Genomic DNA, 20,067 nt, shown 5'->3' with positions numbered 1-20,067 from the left:
TGAAAGACCCTTCAGTGGTAGGGATACACATGCTGGTCCAGCTTCTGAGTGCTCTTCCCTGATGGCCAGTGGATGCTGGGGAGCCTTGTCTGTTTCCTTGCAGACTCTGTCTCTGACTAGGTTTCTGTCTTGTGAATACAACATCCTGACTCAGTTTCTCCCCACAGTCTAGAGCTATTCTGCTGGCTACATTTCATTGTGTAGTCCTTTGACACTTACTCTGGGTTTCTTAAGTGTGTGGTTAACAAATGGTATGTGGTGGCCAAGGTGCCCTCTAGAGCAGTCTTTTGAAAATGATATTTATCTGTAGTGTACATGTGTGTATGTAAGTGTGTGCGTGTGTGTGTGTGTGTGTGTGTATGTAACATGGTGTGCAAGTGGCCAACAGAGAGCAACTTGTGGGCATCTGCCCTTTTCCTTTACCATACAGGCGTGGGGCTTTGAACTTAAGTCATCAGGCTTAGCAGCAGTCCTCTTACTTGCTGAGACATCTCATCAGCCCAAGAATGGCATTTTATTTATTTATTTATTATTATTATTATTATTATTATTATTATTATTATTATTATTATTGATTTTTCGAGACAGGGTTTCTCTGTGGCTTTGGAGCCTGTCCTGGAACTAGCTCTTTTAGACCAGTCTGGTCTTGAGCTCACAGAGATCCGCCTGCCTCTGCCTCTGCCTCTTGAGTTCTGGGATTAAAGGTGTGCGCCACTACCGCCTGGCTAAGAATGGCTTTGTAAAGAGTGACTTCTTTGATGCTGCCACTGTGGAGTATCTAGGAGAGAGGTTTCCCCAATGTCCCTTTTCCCTCCGTGGTGCTGCCTTTTGCTTTACTCCTTCCTCTTTTTCTTCTCTTTAAATACATTTGAAAATGTTTATTTCTGGACCTGTGAGATGTCTTAGCACGTAAAAGAGGCTTGCCGCCAAGTCTGACAGCTTGAGATCCATCCCTGGTTCCCACGAGGATAAAGGAGAGGACTCACCCCCCTCTGCATTTGTAACCATGGCACACCCTCTCCCCTCAATAAATAAATGTAAAATAAAGTCTGCTGTTTAAGGCACAGGGCTAATTTCCTGAGGCTCTGTCTCAAGCTGTGGTTATGATCACTCCTCCTCCTTGAGATAAGGAAGCTTTCCAAACCATGCCTTCCCTCCAAGACAGATTCTGCACTCTGCTTTGTCAAGTTCCCTATTTTATTTGTTTCTGGAGAATGGTGAATTATTTCAGCTGTCTCCCAACTTCCTCCAGTTTATCCCCAGAGGTCCTATCAGACCATGTTGTGTGACACCATCCATCACCTCTCATCCATGTTTAGCAGAGCATGCTGTGTGACACCCATCACCTTACATCCATGTTTAGCAGAGCATGCTGTGTGACACCATCACCTCTCATCCATGTTTAGGAGATCATGCTGTGTGACACCATCCATCACCTCTCATCCATGTTTAGGAGACCATGCTGTGTGACACCCATCACCTTACATCCATGTTTAGCAGAGCATGCTGTGTGACACCATCACCTCTCATCCATGTTTAGCAGAGCGTGCTGTGTGACACCCATCACCTTACATCCATGTTTTTTTTAAGACTTTCCATTTTTCTCTTTACTGCCTTCACCCAGCTTTGTAGGTAGATTTGGGGAGCATACTTTCTGTATCAGTTGCTTATCTTATTGTTATGACAAACTACCTGGCAAAAGCAACTTAAGGGAGAAAGGGCTTAGGTTTGGCTCACAGTTGAAGGGCACAGCCCATTATGATGAAGGCAGGGTAGCAGGAGCAGGGGCAGCTGGTCACATGGCAGTCACACTCAGGAAGCAGAGAGTGGTGAATGCTGGTGCTCAGCTCAGTTTCTTCTTCAAATTTCTTTCTTACTGTTTGGCAATCTCAGACACGTACATGTGTACAGTATACTTTGCTCAGATCCACCTCCTGGCCCCTTCTGACTCCCTCTCTCTAATCTCTTTCTCTTCTTTTTTTTTTTACTCAGTTTGGGACCCCAGCCCATAGCACAGTACTGTTTATTTTCAGGATGGGCCTTCCCTTTGCATTAATTTAATCTAGATAATTTCCAGACAGACGCTCAGGGAACTGCTTCTGTGGCGATTCTAAATCTCATCCAGTTGATGGTCCAGATGAGCCGTCACGCTTTCCCCTAAAATGGTCTTGCACAGAAGGTCTGGCGTATGTGACAAGGAATGTAGAAGAGCACACCCTTTGAAGGAGCGGATGCTGGTGGCCTGCCCTGTCCACAGGCTTAGCAACCACCTCTGCAGACATCCTTGGCAATGAGCTACTCCAGGCTGTGCCCAAGAAACTGCTCCTGTGTCATGGGCAAGTGTGGAGGCCAAGGAGTCTATCACACTGTCGTGGCAACGGTCCAAACATAGTATGTTCACTTTTTTCTTTTATTAAACTAACGACATTTTATTAACTTTTCCTTTAGACAGTTTCCGATTTGTCTGTAGTGCATTTTGCTTTCTGTCTCCCCCATCTCATCTCCCTCCCATCCCTACTGTCCCCACCTCCACAAGTCCCTTTCCCAGGTTCATGTCTAATTTGCCTTGTAGCTCGCTGGCCTTTTTCTAGAATCCATTAGTACCTCATAGTTCAGCATGGGAAGGAGAGGGCCACATGACCCATCCCTCATCTATGATTGACTGTTTATAGACCCATCTTGTGCAGGCCCATTGCAGAAGCCCTTGCTGCAATGGGGCCATAATTGCATGGCCTGTGTCATGCCCACAGAATAGCATTTCATCTCCCCTCCATCTCCTCTCTTCTGCATCATTCCCTTTAGAGGGGGTGGCATGAATGTCTTGTTGAGGGCTGAGTGATTGATTAACCATCACTTACTCTCAGTGTTTTGAGCAGCCATGCATCTCTGCATTCGCTGCTTTTCATTACAAAGGGAAGTTTCTCTGATTAAGACAGAGTAGCCATCTCTATGCGTATGAGCATAAGTATTTGAGAGACAGCTTGGTAGTATATCAGTCCGGTTAACAATTACAGACTCTGCCCACCCCATCCAACTCTCAACCTACCCCCACCCACACTTCATCTCACCCTTCATGGTGCCTACTTAGCCATGTTTATTTGATTTTTGGTTTTTACTCTTTATGCATCACTAGGTAACCCTGGCTGGTAGACCTCGTCACAGACTGAGAGGGACAAGACAGCCACATGTGTACCCAGGGCAGTCCAGCCTAAGCATCAAGGAGAAAGCACAGGCTACCCTGTACCTTGTGGCATTTAGGCACTATTATGGTGAGCAAAAGTATGGTGTGGTATGAGAGAGAGAGAGACAGAATGGCTCATGTCCTGTGGATAAGAGAGAGAGACAGAGACAGAGAGAGAGAGAGAGAGAGAGAGAGAGAGAGAGAATGGTTCATGTCCTGTGGACACATGTGTATCTGAAGCAGTGGACTGAGGAGGGCGGCTTGACTGCCACCCAGGGCCATGGTGATGTCAGCCTGGGCTGCTGCCAGGACCATGGCATAGCTTGTGTCCCTGTAGCAGCCAAGATCTGTGTTGATGTCCATGGCTCCTGATTCCACCAAAGGCCAAAAGGAGAACTGGTCCTGCCCTTCTCTGGCTGCAGCACTTGGGAGAACCAGGTTCCCTGAACGTGGGTGACAGATAGGAGACCTGGGCAATCTATGGGGCCTTTGATGGTGGGACCAGTATTTGTCCCTGGGAGCCCATTCCACATGGAAGGATACTCTTTCAGCCTAGACACACGGGGAAGGGCTTGGGCCCTGCCCCAAATGATGTGACAGACTTTGATGATCTCCCATGGGAGACCTCCCTGGGGAGGGAATGGGGGATGGGATGGGTGGATGGGTGGAGGGCATGGGAGGACGGGAGGGAGAGGGAACTGGGATTGGTATGAAAATAAAGTTGTTTTTAATTTAAATAAAAATTTATTTAAAAATAGCTTTTCACAATGGGTCAAAAGTGGAAATTATTAAAATGTCCACCAACTAATTAATAGATAAAAGATAATATATATATAGCTATAGGTAGATATTCACATAGTGAAATACTATGTAGCAACTAAAAAGGAATGAATGTATATGTATAATAAGCCATCAATAAACATTAAAAACATGATACTGAGTAGAGGAAGCCAGTCCTAAAAGGCTACATTTGGATGGTTTCATTTTTCCTAAAATGCCTTAGCAAATGTACAGAGGAAATTTACATTTATGGCTGTGTAGGACCAACTGCTGGTGGGTGCTGAGTTTCTTTATAAGGTAAAGAAAATGCCGTAGAATTAATCTGGGTTGTGTAAGTAGTAAAAGTCCTATAGGAATTGAACTGCACACTCAAAATGGGTGAGTTAAATGGTGTGTAAGTAGTATCTCCCTAATGATACTAAAAGAAGATAAAAAAGTACCCCCCCCAAAGTCATGGTACCATAAACCAGGTTAAACACCCATGCTGAGCAGGGTATGGTGGCACAGGCCTTTAATACTGACATTTAGGAGGCAGAGGCAGGCCCACCTCTCTGCATTTGAAGCCAGCCTGGTCTACAAAGCATATACACAACGGTGTCTCCAGGGAAAGCTCAGAAGAATTATTGAAACAGAATATGCTTGTGTTTGACATTTTAACATGGTATTAGTTTTCTTTTCTGTGGCCATGATAAAATACCTTGGCAAAAGGAACTTAAGGGAGAAAGGATTTATTTAGCCCATATTTCCAGATTGCAGTCCATCAGTGCAGGGAAGTCAAGGTACAGGAACTTAAGGCAGCTAGTCATATCACATCTACAGCCAAGAGCAGAAAACAATTTTCATGCATGCTTGTGCTCAGTTTGCCTGCTCACCTCTCCAGGATCCCTTGCCTAAGGAATGATATCACCCACAGTGGGCAGGTCTTCCCACATCAACTAACAATCAAGATAATCTCACACAGTCATGCCCACAGACTGATCTAATGTAGATAATCCTCCACTGAGACTTCATTCCTAGGTGATTCTCAATTGTGTCAAGTGGGCAATTAAAAAACAAGCAACCTATCACACATGGGCCACCGATTGCCCTCCTGGACTCCTGGACCTAGATTATGCTATTGAATGTGCTTTAATGAAGGATCACACTTGCCCTCAGTCTCCAGCCCTGGACATCAGAACATTTTCCCCCATTTCTTTGCAAATCATGGATTGATAGTTTGGTAAGAGAGTAATCACTGTGTTTTTTCAACCAGAGATATCTATGTTTAAAGGCCTACTTCTAATTGTGGACTGAGCACACTGCTTTCTGTTGAAGTAATTTCAAGCACCAGCGAGCAAGAAAGGGAGGGAGGGCTTCGGGGGAGGATGGGAGCCATTCTGTGACCCTCAGATTACTCTGTCTTAGTTGCTGGCAATGCTTTGAGGTACATATAACTTTAGTCTCCTTTGGCTGGGGAGCTAGTGCTCGGGAAAGCAAATGCTTTGGGGGAATCAAATACTTGGGGGGAGTCAGGTCTATACTCAAAATCAGAATGAAGAGGCCTTCAGAGTCACATGAAATTTCTGGTTTGTCCACAGGGGGCTATGTGGGGCACAGCAGAACAGAAGCATCACAGTCTCACAATGGGGTCCCAGAGCTACTGAGAGCAGACACCATCCAGCGATGTTCCGAGGGTCCTGGAAAAGCAGGAAGGTTGAAGGCAGCCACACAATATATGTGAGGGGCATCATTAGCTTGCAATTAGGGGACTGGCAAGGACACAGTCAGGCCATTTGGAAAAGGGGCTGGAAAGTAGGTAAAGACGCTAACAAGAAAGGAGTAGGCCAGGATTACCAGCTGGGTTATCAGCCGGGTTACCAGCATTAGTTTTGCAGGGTGCTGGCCACCTGGCTCAGGGTGGCTGGACCGTTTAGGGGCTCAAGATCCGTGCATGATGAGGGTAGGCTAAACTAGAGTGCAGGGCAATCTCACGGCTGAACGTAGTAACATCGTTCCACTAAGCAGAAGCCAGGCCCGAGAGTTCTCATGGTCAGAGTCAAAGTTTGAATTCATTCTGTCCACTTCAGTGTCAGGGAGCAGATGGTAGGCAAAGTGCCTGTCTGTCCAGAATCTGTCCTGTTGCTCTGACGGGTGCATGGTGGCTATTCCACAAGCTCTGTGTGGGTGACTGTCGTAGTTTGTTTCTGTTGTGGGAATGTACCCTGACAAGAGCAACATAAGGGAGAAAAGGTTAATGTTAGTCCACAGTTCCCGGTCCCCCCCATCAGGGCAGGGAAGTCACAGAAAGTAGGAGCTTGAGGGAATTGCTCGTATCACATTTGTGATTGGCGGAGAGAGCAATGAAGGCAGGAATGCCTGTGTTCAGCTCACTTTCAAGCTTATTCCGTTCAGGATCCCGTGCCCAGGGAACGGTGCTACTCACAATGGGAGAGTCTTCCTACCTTAATTAATGTAATCATGACAATCCCCTACAGATATGCTCACAGGTCAACCAGATCTTGGCCGTCCTTCACTGAGACTTTCCGGGTCATTCAATACTGTGTTGAAGTGGGATGCACAATTGAATGAAGGCCAGGAAAAGCTTTCTGGTTATGAAGAGCCATCCCCGTGACAGGGACAGCACAGGAAGTAGAATCTTGTTGGGTGCAGAGCTGTAAGCACAGCAGGAGGTAACAGTGAAAAGAGACTTACTACTTGCAGCAAATAAGGTACCGAATTGTACCTACCTCAACAACCAAAGCAGGAGACTTTTACAAAGAAAACTCATGGAAGGCCATACAGGGTCATGCATGGCAGACTCATTATCATATGTAGAGGTGGGAATGCATCATAGTTTTAGGGCAAACACTCTGATTCTGGAAGTTCCAAAGGACCAGACCCAACCACTTGTCCCAATATGTCAATTAAAGATAAATTATGATGGAAATCAGGGAATGGCAAGTTGGGCTGAGCATGGTAGTACATGCCTGCAACCCCAGCCCCTGGGAGGCAGAAGCAGGAAGAGTGTGGTGAGTTCACAGCCAGCTTGGTCTACATGCAAACTTCTTACCTGTCATATGTTGTGGGATAATCTTTTTGTACACTGTGAATGCATGTGTGTCTTACCTCATCTACCCAAGTCACCTCCTGATTGGTTTCATAAAGAGCTGAATGGCCAATAGCTAGGCAAGAGTGGATAAATGGGACTTCCAGGGACAGTCAGGAACTCGGGGGAATAGATTTGCCAGCCAGACCCAGAAGAAGAAGCCTGCATGGTACTGAGCAGAGGTAACTAGCCATGTGACAGAATGTAGATTAATATAAACGGGTTAATTTTAGGTTTTAAGAGCTAGCTGGGAACAAGCCTAAGCTAAGGCCATGCTTTCATAATTAATAATGTCACTTTGTCATCATTTGGGAGCTGTTGGTCCAAAGAAAGTGTTGCTATAGTCACATACTTGGAGAAGAGATTGAGGTACCTGGTCATCTATGTCTGTCGTTGGGGTACTCATGTGAGCTTTAGGTTTAAGGGCAATGATACAGTTCAGGTGGGCACACGCTCCTTAGTGACTGCCATGCTTGGGCAGAGTCAAGCAGGAGCAGTGTCTAGCTCGAAAGAAAGGACACAGACACCAAATACAGGTGGAGGTGCCAGTCCTTTACCTGCTGTTAGCTTCCTTGTGGGCCCAACTTGGGGAGTCGGTGCTTTCTAGTGACAACAGCTTCCAAGAACCTTATCCCGGTACACCTTGAGCATGCTCAGCTTGATGGTATGCTTCACCATTCGTTGCGAGTTGAAAACAGTGATCAACTTCTGTTTCCGTAAGTCTACTTCAGATCATCTAAAAAGAGCGGGTCAGGATGAATGCAGTTTAGGTAACTTCCTGTAGGTTTCTCCAGTTGCTTTTATTATAACCAATTCTGGCAAGAATGATGGAATTCTAAAGACAGACTCCCTTGGGTTATCTGGACTTCCCCAGGAATGTTATTATAGGAGAAGGAAAAGAATGAGCTCTTTGTGTCGGCTAGAGGAGGAGCTTGTCTCTGGGAAGAGATTCCACACTGTTCTGACAGGTTGTCAGACCATCTATGGCCTATGGGCGAGGCTGCAGCCAGACAAAGATGATGGGCAGGACCACACCTTAACCAAGACCACAGCCAGACACAGAAGATGGGCAGGCTCATACCTTATCCAAGACTGCAGCCAGACAAAGATGATGGGCAGGACCACACCTTAACCAAGACTACTGCCAGACAAAGATGATAGATAAGCCCATATTTTATCCAAGACCACAGCCAGACACAGGTGATGGACAGGCCCATACCTTATCCAAGACTGCAGCCAGAAAAAGATGATGGGCAGGACCACACCTTAACCAAGACCACAGCCAGACAAAGATGATAGATAAGCCCATATTTTATCCAAGACTGCAGCCAGACAAAGATGACGGGCAGACCCACATCTTAACCAGGACTGCTTAGCAATGTGCATGTCTTTCCCTCTGTTGAAAATGGAACCTCCCTGGACCGAACCAAGCCTTCTGAATGTGGGTGTCAGTTAGGAGGCCTGGGCAGTGTATGAGACTTCTGACAGTGAAGCCAGTGTTTACCCCTAGTACACAAATGGACTTTGGGAACCCATTCCCCGTGGAGGAATACTCTGTCAGCCTAGATACACAGGGGAGGGTGTATCAAAGCCTGGTATGACAGACTTTGATGATGCCCGGTGGAAGGCCCTGGGGATCCCTGGGGAGTGGATGGGTGGTTAGATGGGTGGTGGTTGGGGCTAGGGAGGATGGGAGAGAGAGGGAACTTGTAAAATAAGATTGTTTCTAAAAAAGAAAGAAAGAAAGGAAGGAAGGAAGAAAGAAAGAAAAACTGAACCTCATGTCAGGACCCCTGAGATGCACTTGATGGTCACTGGATCTTTGTTCCTCTTCCTAATGTGCCCCCCAGTGACTCGACTGCCTTCTCTGCTTTTCACTAACATTTGTTCAATTGACCCTTTGAACCTGGTTTGTTAGCACTGCCAGAGCTCAGGTTCTGACTCACAGCTCTGACAGTATTATCTGAAAGAAACAGCAGATTTAGAGGAAGACACACAGCCACTTAAGGAGAGCAGCAGCCTTTTCCTAAGCATTTAGATGTTTGTCCCTGGAAGTATCGCCCTACTGGCTAATAGACCTCCCTTACCTCTGAGGAGGTCACCCTGAAGTTGAAGTTGTCATGGAGACCACTTGAGACAGCGTGAGGGCTCCTTACCAAGGCCCACTCAGAAAAACGCTCTTGTGTTCTGCCCATAGGGACCCATCTCAATGTAGGAGGTGGAAGAGGTCAGGGCTTCCACTCACCCTGAATGTTGGCACTGAGGTCCACTCACTCTGAGTGCTGGCCCTGGGAACTCAGCGGGGCGGGGTGGGGATGGGGGTGGGGCAGATGTGATGGAGTTCCTAGGACTGAGACTGAATAGCTTCTCTAGTTTTGGAAGGAATTAGTTTCAAAACAACATTTAACAGTTGCACGTCATCTTTTTTTTTTCTTTTGTGCACATGTGTTTGTGTGCTTGTCGGTATATGTGTGCAAGTGTGAGGAGGCTGGAGGTCAGTCTTGGGTGTTTTTCTCAGTTACTATCCATCTTGACCTTTGGAGAAAGGGTCTCTTGCTGGTTGTGAGGCTCTCCAATTCAGAGAGCCTCAGGGACTACCTTGTTTCCCTTTCCTCAATACTGGGATCGAAGTTACAGGCATGCACCACTATGCTCAGATTTTGTTGCTTAGATGTGAGTTGTGGGGAATCAAAGTGAGGTTCTCATGCTTGTACAGCAAGCACTGTCCACATGAGCCAGCTCCTCAATCCCCCTCCATCCATTTCCTCTTCTGTCCTACTTGCTCTCACCTTCATGGCTGGTCTTGTATGCCCACCACCACTGCCTGAGCGGAATTGAGAGTGCAGCCAGTTTATGGAGGAGGAAGATGAGGCTTAGAGACAAGATCTCTTTGTGGAAGCTGAAAAGCTTCCCTCTTGCTTTGCTGTGGAAGTTCAGGATGCTCTCGGCATCTAACACTGACTTCTGGGCTCTGAGGTGAAATGATGTAGGAGATGCTGTCACTGCCTGCCTGTGATGGTGAAGTGTGCTATCCGTGAGACTCTCAGCTGATCCTTAGGCATAAATCACATTTATGGCCATCTGTCCAGTGACCGTATGAATAAATGATATTAGCCTTTCCATTATATGCCCCTAGTGCACTTGCTTTCAGAAAAGAAAGCTTGCTTTTGGTGGAGGAGGGGATCCTGGATCTAAAATTGGGAGATTCTCTTCTGGAAAACAAGAGATTAATGAGAACTCACGGTGGAGCATAACTTCTCTTATTCAAGACTGTGTTAGAGTTGGCTTTTCGCTCATTCACCTCCAGATACAGCAATAACAATGGCCACCATTTGACAGATGGCTCCTGTATGAGCGAGGGTCTCTAGAGCAGTAGAAGTGAAGGACAAATGTATATTGAAAGGACAGCCATTAGGCTGGCTTACACAATAAGACTTGGGCAGTCTACCAGTGGAGAGAAGGAGAATTTGCTCAGTTCATGAATATGTTCCAATCTGGTGCTTAAGGCTTGGAGAAATCCTGTAGAGTCACAGTTAGAGAAGGCTGGAAGCCTGGATAATCTGGCTTCCCATGTCAGTGTTTCCTCCTTGCCAGTTAATCCTTCCTGGAAATGCCCTCACAGATCCACCCAGAGGCATGACTCTTAGTTGGTTCTATATCCAATCAAGCTGACAATCAAGATTGCCGATCACAGCTCTCTTGGGTTGGATCTCATACATACATACACATGCATAATACACCATCACACATGCATATATCCACACATATATACATCCACATATCTATCCATCTGTTCATCCATTCATTTATACACAGATACATATACATACACACATATCAGTACACAAATCCATACATACACACATCCTTCTAAATATACATCCATCCACCCACACATACATATATAATACACACACATCCATACATATATCCACATACATACAGAAACATATATACACATACATACATGTATGCATGCACACACATACATATGGCCTGATCATGATTACATTCTTCAATGTAAAATTACTTCTCCCCTTTTGCTCATAAGGAAACAGGTTTGTGATGGTTTGAATAGGAATGGTTCCCAAAGGCTCATAGGAAGTGTCACTATTAAGTGGTGTGGCCATGTTGGAGCGGGTGTAGAATTATTGGAGGTAGTATGTCACTCAGGGTGGCCTTTGAGGTTTCAAATGCTCAATCCCAGTGTCTCTGTCTTCCTGCTGCCTACTGATCCAGATGTAGAAGTCATGGTTCCTTCTCCAGCATCATATCTGCCTGCCTGCCTCCATGCTTCCCACAATGACAAGAGCGGACTAAACCTTTTAACTGTAAGCCAGCCCCGATTAAATGATTTTCTTTATAAGTGTTTCCATGCTCATGGTGTCTTATCACAGCAATAGAAACCCTAACTAAGGCAGGCATGGTATGCCTTGATCAGAGTCCTACTGCTAGTAAGAACAGGAGCCAAGCAAGAACAGGTTTTGCCAAGTCCTCTTGCCTCTGAAGACTTCATTTATTCACTAGATAATGAAGAATCCCACCAGGTCTTTCCATGAAGATCCTGTTGTCATAAGGGCACCTTTAGGATGATTTGCTACTCTGCAGAAAAGGTCAGAAGCATGCGGAGGGAAGAGAACTAACATTTACTTAATGTCTACTCTGCGTTTTCCCACCTTCTTCCTCTTCTCTTGCATCAGCTCTGTGAAAATAGGTCACGGACCTGCTTCATTAGAGAAATAATTGCATCAATGGGAAAAAGCTTTTAGAAGCCAGGGAGTGCGGGACTTGCAATTACAGTTACATTTTAGAAAGTGTATTTCAAAAATGAAGATGAAAAATTACAAGAACCATACCTCCCCAAAGATCTATAAGCTGAAAGTAACAGACACACTACCAAAGAAATGCTGAATGGCGCATGAAAAGGAAACCTAAATCAGAGGCTCTGCCAATTCTTTCAAAAGCTTGAAAGTGAATGGAAGTGTCTTCTCTCTTCTGGGCATGTGGCTTACTTGGTGAACAATCTGAGCTCTCAACTGTCCACACAATTGATTTCCCCTTAGGCTCTGCCACCACCCTCAGCTTCAAGGGAATGAATGCAATACTGTCTTTCATTCATGGCACAAATGCTTCTCAGCAGATCAGCTCCCCACACTGCAGTCAAAGAGCCATAGGCCATGGGCTCTACGGGCTCTGCTTCCTTGGGAACTTGTTTGGAGGTGCTGTGGGGAGTGGACACGGATGCTCATTGGGGAATGTCACCATCTATAACCTAGCATGCAGCTTCTCGAGGGTGCAGATAGCTTAGTGAAGGAGGAAGGAGACATTCAGCCAGATTAGCCAAATCAGTCATCAATGGTGGCAGACAGCAGGGCCAGATGCCTATTCCTGCATATCAGCCAAACCAGTTCCCTCAATGGGTGGCAGATGTCACAGCCACATTGCTCTCTCATCCCTTAGCGATGATTTGGTCTTGTTGCAGGTGTGAACTTGAGTCAAGAGGGACGGCTGAGATTTGAAGATGTGTGTGTGTGTGTTTTGGAACAAGTCCTGTGTCTTGATCAGGACAATTGGTCAGTGTGAATGAAAGCCCCTGGGAAGAATATCACTTCCCACCAAACCTTCAGCAAGGTTGATAACTAGTTAGAACCTCAGTGATTTTGGGGAGGTTGGAATGTTGCAGGTCCACAGCCAAATTACAATTCACCTTGGCTATCTTTAGCTCCCTTCATAGCCATTCCCATCCGCTTCTGTGTCTGACGAACAGATGAAACCTTGACCACTAGATTCCAGCAACGTCATCATCTAGTATCTGAAGGCAATAGCAGAGGTTCCCCCCACCTTCCTGGGATTTCCATCATGTTTGGAAAGTCCCTTCACTATTATTCTTTGTTTCCTTTCTATGATACTGTTACCGGTTTGGAAAGTGGTGATGGATTGTCTAAATCTGTGTTCCTAGGCCATGGCCACTTAATCTGACTCCAGAATAAACTGCTTCTTAACCTCTTTGAGTCGAAAGCTGCATTTTTGTGCTGACATCTGTATGAGTTCAAGTGAAACAAACAGAAATAGAAAACTAAAATCTTTCCCCAGCTGGGCATAGTGGTATATACACCTTTAATACAGCACTCAGGAGGCAGAGATAGGTGGATCTCTGTGAGTTTGAAAGCAGTCTCTCCTGTAGTGAGTTCTGGGACAGCCAGAGCTATGGGGGGGGCAAAAACCCAAACAAACAAACAAACAAACAAACATACAAGCAAAAGCAAAACAAAACCTCCCTCCAATTTTCTTGCTTCCTCTGCCTTCAAGCTAATGTGATTAAATGGGGCAGAACTGGCCACTAGAGACACCAATAACATCTTGAAAATTTACTCTTAACTGATTAGAAAATCCAGTGTCTCCAAAGAAAACGGGCTCATCCATCACATCCCCAGAATGCTCGAGGACAGGGCAGAGAGCAGAGAAAGACAGATGAGGGAAAACCTCGCACAGGGTGGTAGCAGAAACTCTCCCAGCGTTTACTTCCAGGCAATTAATTTACTTTGTCTTTGGTAAATGGCAGAAGAGGCAGGACATTTCTGAAGTGGGAAAAGGAAGGACACTGTGGGCCCGGGCCAGGACAGGTGCAGCTTTGCAATGGATTCCATGCACATGGCAGAGGGGTCTGAATGTGGGACATGCTCTCTTCTCTTCAGCATTCCATGTGTTCCAAGGACTGTCTGAGAACACTAGGCATGGACAGGGATGACATCCTTATGGATAGTTGGCTTTCATTGTCAACCTGACTGGACAACAAAGAGATTTGCCGCTGGGCACACCTGTGAGGTGTCCAGGAAGGATTAACTGTGGGGAGTGACATGCTTCCAGAGTGGGAGGGACTGTCCGGTGGCCCGGGGGGAGGGGGGAAAGGGGGTCTGAGGAGAAAGCAGTGCTCTGCTTGCCTGTGTTGGCTATTGTTGGTGAGGGCATCTTTCCGTCATTTCTGCTCTGGCCACCATCTCCTGTTAACCCTGGAACCAGGCTCCTTCAATGTTCCAGCATGGATGATTATATCACCAATTCTTCAAGACAGTCTTTGGGGGTTTTTGGGGTCAGACGTGGTCTTCAGAGGCATCCAGCCTCAAGGACCAAAGAACTGTTGAGCTCTCTATCTGACTCTGAGGAAGCTGAACATTGGGCTACCCAGCCTGCATCCTGTAAGCCAATTTCACAGATCCCTTTTTTGCAATACATATTTGTTCTATTGGTTGAACCTGCCCCACTGACAACTGTCCTGTGTCTCTTGTCTTGGATTATTAACCCCTTTTAGTTAGCCTTTCCCTCATCCACGGTCCCCCACTCAGGTGCGAACCTGGGGCCGCCGGGCTGGCTCTGATTGCAGCCCCACAAACACAGCTCCCTACAAACGGCGTAGCAATGCGAGGCAATGCAGATGGCAGCCACAGTTCCTGGTCCCTCTCCAGCCACACTGGCTACTCTCCTAATACATTAGGGTGTTTAGCTTTAATTGCAAACTTGACACATATAGAGTCACCTGAGAAGAGCATCTCAAAGCAGAATTGCCAATATTGGGTTGGCCTGTGGGCATGTCTGTGGGGGAACCATTTAATTAAGTTAATTGATGCAACCCCATTCCTGGACCTGGAGGCTTCACTTTGTGATGATAGATGCCAGTTGGGGCTCTGTCTCCCATTACTTAGCAATTCCTCTTCAACCCCCGGATATGTATGTATTTCAAGAAGCGTCTGTTGCATTAGATTTTCATGTATGTATGTGTACATATGTATGTGAGTGTATATGTGGGAGACTGCATGTATACACATGTTTGTGTGTATAATTGTGTGTGGTCCAGAATTGATGCTGGGTGTCTTTTCCTGTCACTCTCCTCCTCATTTCCGGAGACATGTCACTCACTGATCTGGCTGGCCAGTAGGTTTCCATCTCTCCACTGCTGGGGCTATGGATGCTTGCTACTATGCCCGTCTTTTTTTGTGTGTTCTGGGGGCTGAAACAAAAGTCCTAATGCTTGTGAGTCAAGAATTCTACAAACTGAGCCATTCCCCAGCTCGCTTAGTTGGAATGTTAAAGTGAGAGTTTCAATGCCTTGAGCTGGACGATCACACTGATTCCTTTATGGAGCAAGCGCTCTTTCTGAGAGCCGGGGTGGATGCCGTCTTTGATTGACATTCACATTCTCCTCTATTCTGGTCTCCCAACCTAGGCGGTCCCTTCCTCTCACTTGCCCTCCACCACCTACCTCATCCTGTGGTGGTACCTGGGTTTCTTTTCTCATAGCTGTGGTAGAATATCCTGACAAAAGCAGCTTAAGAATGACAGGGGCTCTTTCTGCCACAGTTCAAAGTGTAGCCAGCCCATCATGGTGGGGGGATGTGAAGGCTGTAGGAGCTTGTAGCAGCCGATCACTTTAAACCCGCAATGAGGAGCAGAGATGGGTTTGCTGCATAGGTCCTTCTCCATTCCCACAGTTCACAGTCCCAGTCAGGGAACGCCGCCACAGAAATACAACCAAGGTACGGCCCACCACAGATGTGGTCCGAGGAGGCCCATCTTCCAGATGAGCCTCGATTCTGCCAAATGAACAACTTCTCAGGTAACAAGCAGGTGCTTTGTCTCTCCGGGACTCCCGTCTTTATCAGTGTGGCCTTCGCAGGCAGCCACTGATCTATCTGCTGCTTGTTCGGGTCCCTCCTCTCCCTGTTGTAGGTTTGATTGAGGACTGTGTGAGGAAGGCCGTTGTGGGGCTTGGGAGACCCGCGGGGGAGCAGCTTTTCTCCCCGATAGCCTTCTCGACTTCCCTCCATATGGACCCCCCCCCACTCCACTGTGAGTCACTCTGGAAAAGTGCAGACAAACCGAGTTTACAGAGGAGTAACTAGAATTCTTTCTGTCTCATTCAATATGTATGGACTGCCTGCCTGGCACTGTGCTCCACGCTGGGAGAGACACAAAGGAGAGCTAGCAGATGCAACCCAAGGATGCTCAGTGGGGGCATGGGATTAGTGCATGGGGACTCCCTCAGGCACCGGGAACAGGAATCGATTCAGAGCCTCGGAGAAAATTCTGCAGGGAGGCATGGAGGGACCACAGACATCTGGCTGCTGGAGAGGTAGGGTTCAAGCCAGGTCTTTCGGATGATGGAAAGGATTTGGGCATAATGGGAGAAGGGCCTTCAAACAGAGAAGAGAGGGAGGAGACAGTGATGTTGTAGAACACTGGCAGGGAGGACAGTGATGGGTAGGAACGGCCCGTAGACAGAGGCCAATTTGGCCCCATGTAAGCTGTTCACAATGACTTGGCAGTAAAGATGATTTCATTTGAAAATGTGTCACCACCATTATCATCATCATCATGTGCCAGTTTTGGTGCCATTTGAGAATAATTAGGATAAATTGTTACAATTTGTCTGTCCTTGAGATTTTTTGGACAGCTTTATTTTTCAAATTTCATTTTCTCTCCTATTTGTTCCTATGTATTCAAAGTAGAATTTGTGTGTGTGTGAGAGAGAGAGAGAGAGAGACAGACAGAGACAGAGAGACAGAGACAGAGGAAGAGAGAATGGCTATATGGGTCAGTGGTCAACCTCAGGTGTCACATTCTTCAGGCACCATCCATGTTGTTTTGGATGCAGGATCTCTCTGGCCTGGAGCTTGCCAAGCTAGCTCTATGCTAGGCCGGCCCAGTGAGCTCCAGGGATTCACCTGTCTCTACCTCTCCTGGCGTTTGATGGGGATTTCTAGGGTTTGGATTCACTCCCCTGTGCTTGTTTTGTAGGTAATTTCCTGATTGTTCTCTGTCTCTTTAGGCCTAAAGGGAAATTTCTGCTGTTTATTTCTCCATCTGGACCCCTCATGACAGGATGACCTAGGCCACTGTGAAAGCCTAAGAGGATTTGTTGGAAGCATCGATTAGACCCAAGTGGCTTGGAGTTTCTGAGAAAGTCTGAGCCAGTGGATTCTAAAGAGCTTTATTGATTATCTCAGAGTGGGTGGAGCTGTCTATATCTCCATAGGAATGGGTGCATTTGTAAAAGGAAAAATACAGTAACAACCAGAACCCAAACAGCAAAAGAAAATTCTGTGGGAATTTTCAGCACTTGGATTTCCTTGTCTCAAGGTTTTGAATTCATTTGAGGCCGATTAGGCCTGCTCCGCCACACTGGGCACACTGGGCACACTGACAGTTTTGTCTACCGTTTGAAGGATTTAATACTTGCATTCTGGCCAGCTTGCTGCTAGCCAAGACTCTGGGCTTGATGGACAGTTGGAGTGAGCAGCCAGGCCTGGGCAAAGCAGGCAGCTACTTCCATGATGTTATCTGAAAGGTGGGCAGCTTTTGTTGTTCAGTCTCAGCAGGGCTCAAACCTTGCCTGCATTCGATGCCTGCATTAGAATCACCAGGGAATCTTCCAAATTGATGAGATTCGGATCCATTAGTATTCTAGGCATAACTTTCTTGGAAGCTGCCTAGCGCTCTTTTAAAGGCCTAGATGGTTCCAGGTTCAGTGAAAGACTTAAAAAGCAAAGGGAGAGGGAGGAAGATCTGACACTGTCTCCCACATGAGTGTGCACCCCTCACGCATGAACACAAAATATGTACACACATACACACGTGCAGAACATACATGAACACACGCATAGAACAGGGACACACCCATGAACCTGAAAATGTACATGCACATACGAACATGAATATGTAAATACACACACACACACACCCCCACACGTGCACACACACACACACACACACCCCCACACGCGCACACACACACACACCACACACACCCACCTGGAGGACTCTGATAACATAGGGATGAGAACCACACACACACACACACACACACACACACACACACACCCCACACACACGCACACCCACACCCACACGCACACACACGCACACCCACACCCACACACACACACCCACCCACCCACCCACCCACACACACCCACACACACCCCCCCCCCACACCCACACACACACACACACACACACACACACACACCTGGAGGACTCTGATACATAGGGATGAGAACCACTGAGACATTATCTCCCTTCCTGATCTGACCTTCACTTTCTCTATTGAAACAAATCATGTTGTATTTGGGAGGGCATGTGCTGCAGAGATCTTTACCTAGAATTTGCTAGAAGCTGGCCCAGCACGTGGGTCCTGAGGTCTTACTCTCCAGTAACTTTTGCACAGCCCGTGGATATAAGTCCCAAGAATCTGAACTTTGATCAGCTCCTTAATAATTCTCCTACGCTGTCTTCGACTATCTGAGAGCCAAGTCTTGTCTTTTTGTAATGTGTGTTTATGCGCATGCGTATGTGTGTACGAGTGCGTATAGGCAAGAGAAAACAGCGTCAGTCTTAGTGAGGTTTTCTACCTCATTTGAGGTAGAACTCACCAATCAGTCTAGACTGGTCAGTCTGGTCAGTGAGCCCATCTTCTCCTCCCCAGTGCTGGGGTTACAAGTGCATTCAACCATGATATATATATATATATATATGTGTGTGTGTGTGTGTGTGTGTGTGTGTGTGTGTATGTGTGTGTATATATATGTATATATATCTGTATATACACAGTATATATATATATCTGTATATATACACACACACACATATATATGTATATACATTTAAATTTTAAGCAAGCTTGTTTTACATATCAATCCCAGTTCCTGCACACTTCTGTCCTCCCCTAGTCTCCTCACCAGCCCCCATCCCATCCTCTTTCTCTTCTCCAGGGAGGGTTAGGCCTTGCATGGGGAGTCTTCAAGTCTGTCATATCGTTTGGAGCAGGGCCCAGACCCTCCCCCATGTGTCTGGGCTGAGAGAGTACCCTTCTATATGGGATGGGCTCCCAAAGTCCATTCGTACACTAGGGATAAATGCTGATCCACTACCAGAGGCCCCATAGACTGCCCAGTCCTCCCAACTAACACCACATTCAGGGAATCTGGTCAGTCCTATGCTGGTTTTCCAGCTGTCAGACTGGAGTCCATGGTCTCCCCCTTGTTCAGGTCAGCAGTTTCTGTGGGTTTCTCCAGCCTGGTCTTGACCTCTTTGCTCATCACTCCTCCCTGTCTGCAACTGGATTCCAAGAGTTTGCCTGCCAGACATTGTTACCGTGCTCTGAAGATCGAATCTCACGCCCGCACAGTTTTATACTTTACTAACAGACATATCCCCAGTCCTGTAGCCTCGTTTAACTGTTCCCCCTTCCGGCCCTCCTCCCTGCTTTTCACTATTACTCCATTTCTAGACAAGTTTTGCAGTCCTTTATGGGCTTAGAGTTTCTTTATTTTAAAATAAATCTTTGTCTTTTACTTACTACTGTTTATGTGTATACATGTGTGTGGTGGCCATAAGAGGGGATTGGATTCCCTCGAACTGGAGTTAAAGGCATTTTTGAGCGGCCAGGACTTGGGTGCTGGAAACCAGATGTGTCCTCTGCAAGAGCAGCGAGTGCTCTTAACTGCTGAGCCCATCTCTCCAGCCCAGGGACTTAGCATTTCTAAAGCCCTATTTTACATCAGGCCCCAACTTTTCTGTTAGAAACCGACTATATAACTTGATACAGACCATGTATGCTGTTGTGGATGTTTCGAATAGGAATGGCCCCCACAGACTCATAGATTTGAGTGGTATTACTTGACAGGGATTAGGAGGTGTGGCCTTATTGGAGTAGGTGTGGTCTTTTTGGAGGAAGTGTGTGTCACTGGGGGTGGGCTTTGGGGTTTCAAATACCCAAGCCAGGACCCGTGGTGCGCTGTGTCTTCCTGCTGCCTGCAGATCTGGACATAGAACTTTCAGCTGCCTTTCTGGTACTGTGCCTGCCTGCACACCACCATGTTCTGACATGACAATAATGGACTAAACCGCAGAAACTGTAAGCCAGCTTACTTTTATAAGAGTTGCTGTGGTCATGGTTGTCTCCGCACAGCAATAGAACACTGACTAAGACAATCGGATAGAAAGATATGTTTTTTTAGATCAATGT

This window comes from Phodopus roborovskii, unplaced genomic scaffold (genome assembly GCF_943737965.1).
Source record: "Phodopus roborovskii unplaced genomic scaffold, PHOROB, whole genome shotgun sequence".
NCBI classification, from domain to species: domain Eukaryota; kingdom Metazoa; phylum Chordata; class Mammalia; order Rodentia; family Cricetidae; genus Phodopus; species Phodopus roborovskii.
This window is presented reverse-complemented; position numbering follows the sequence as displayed.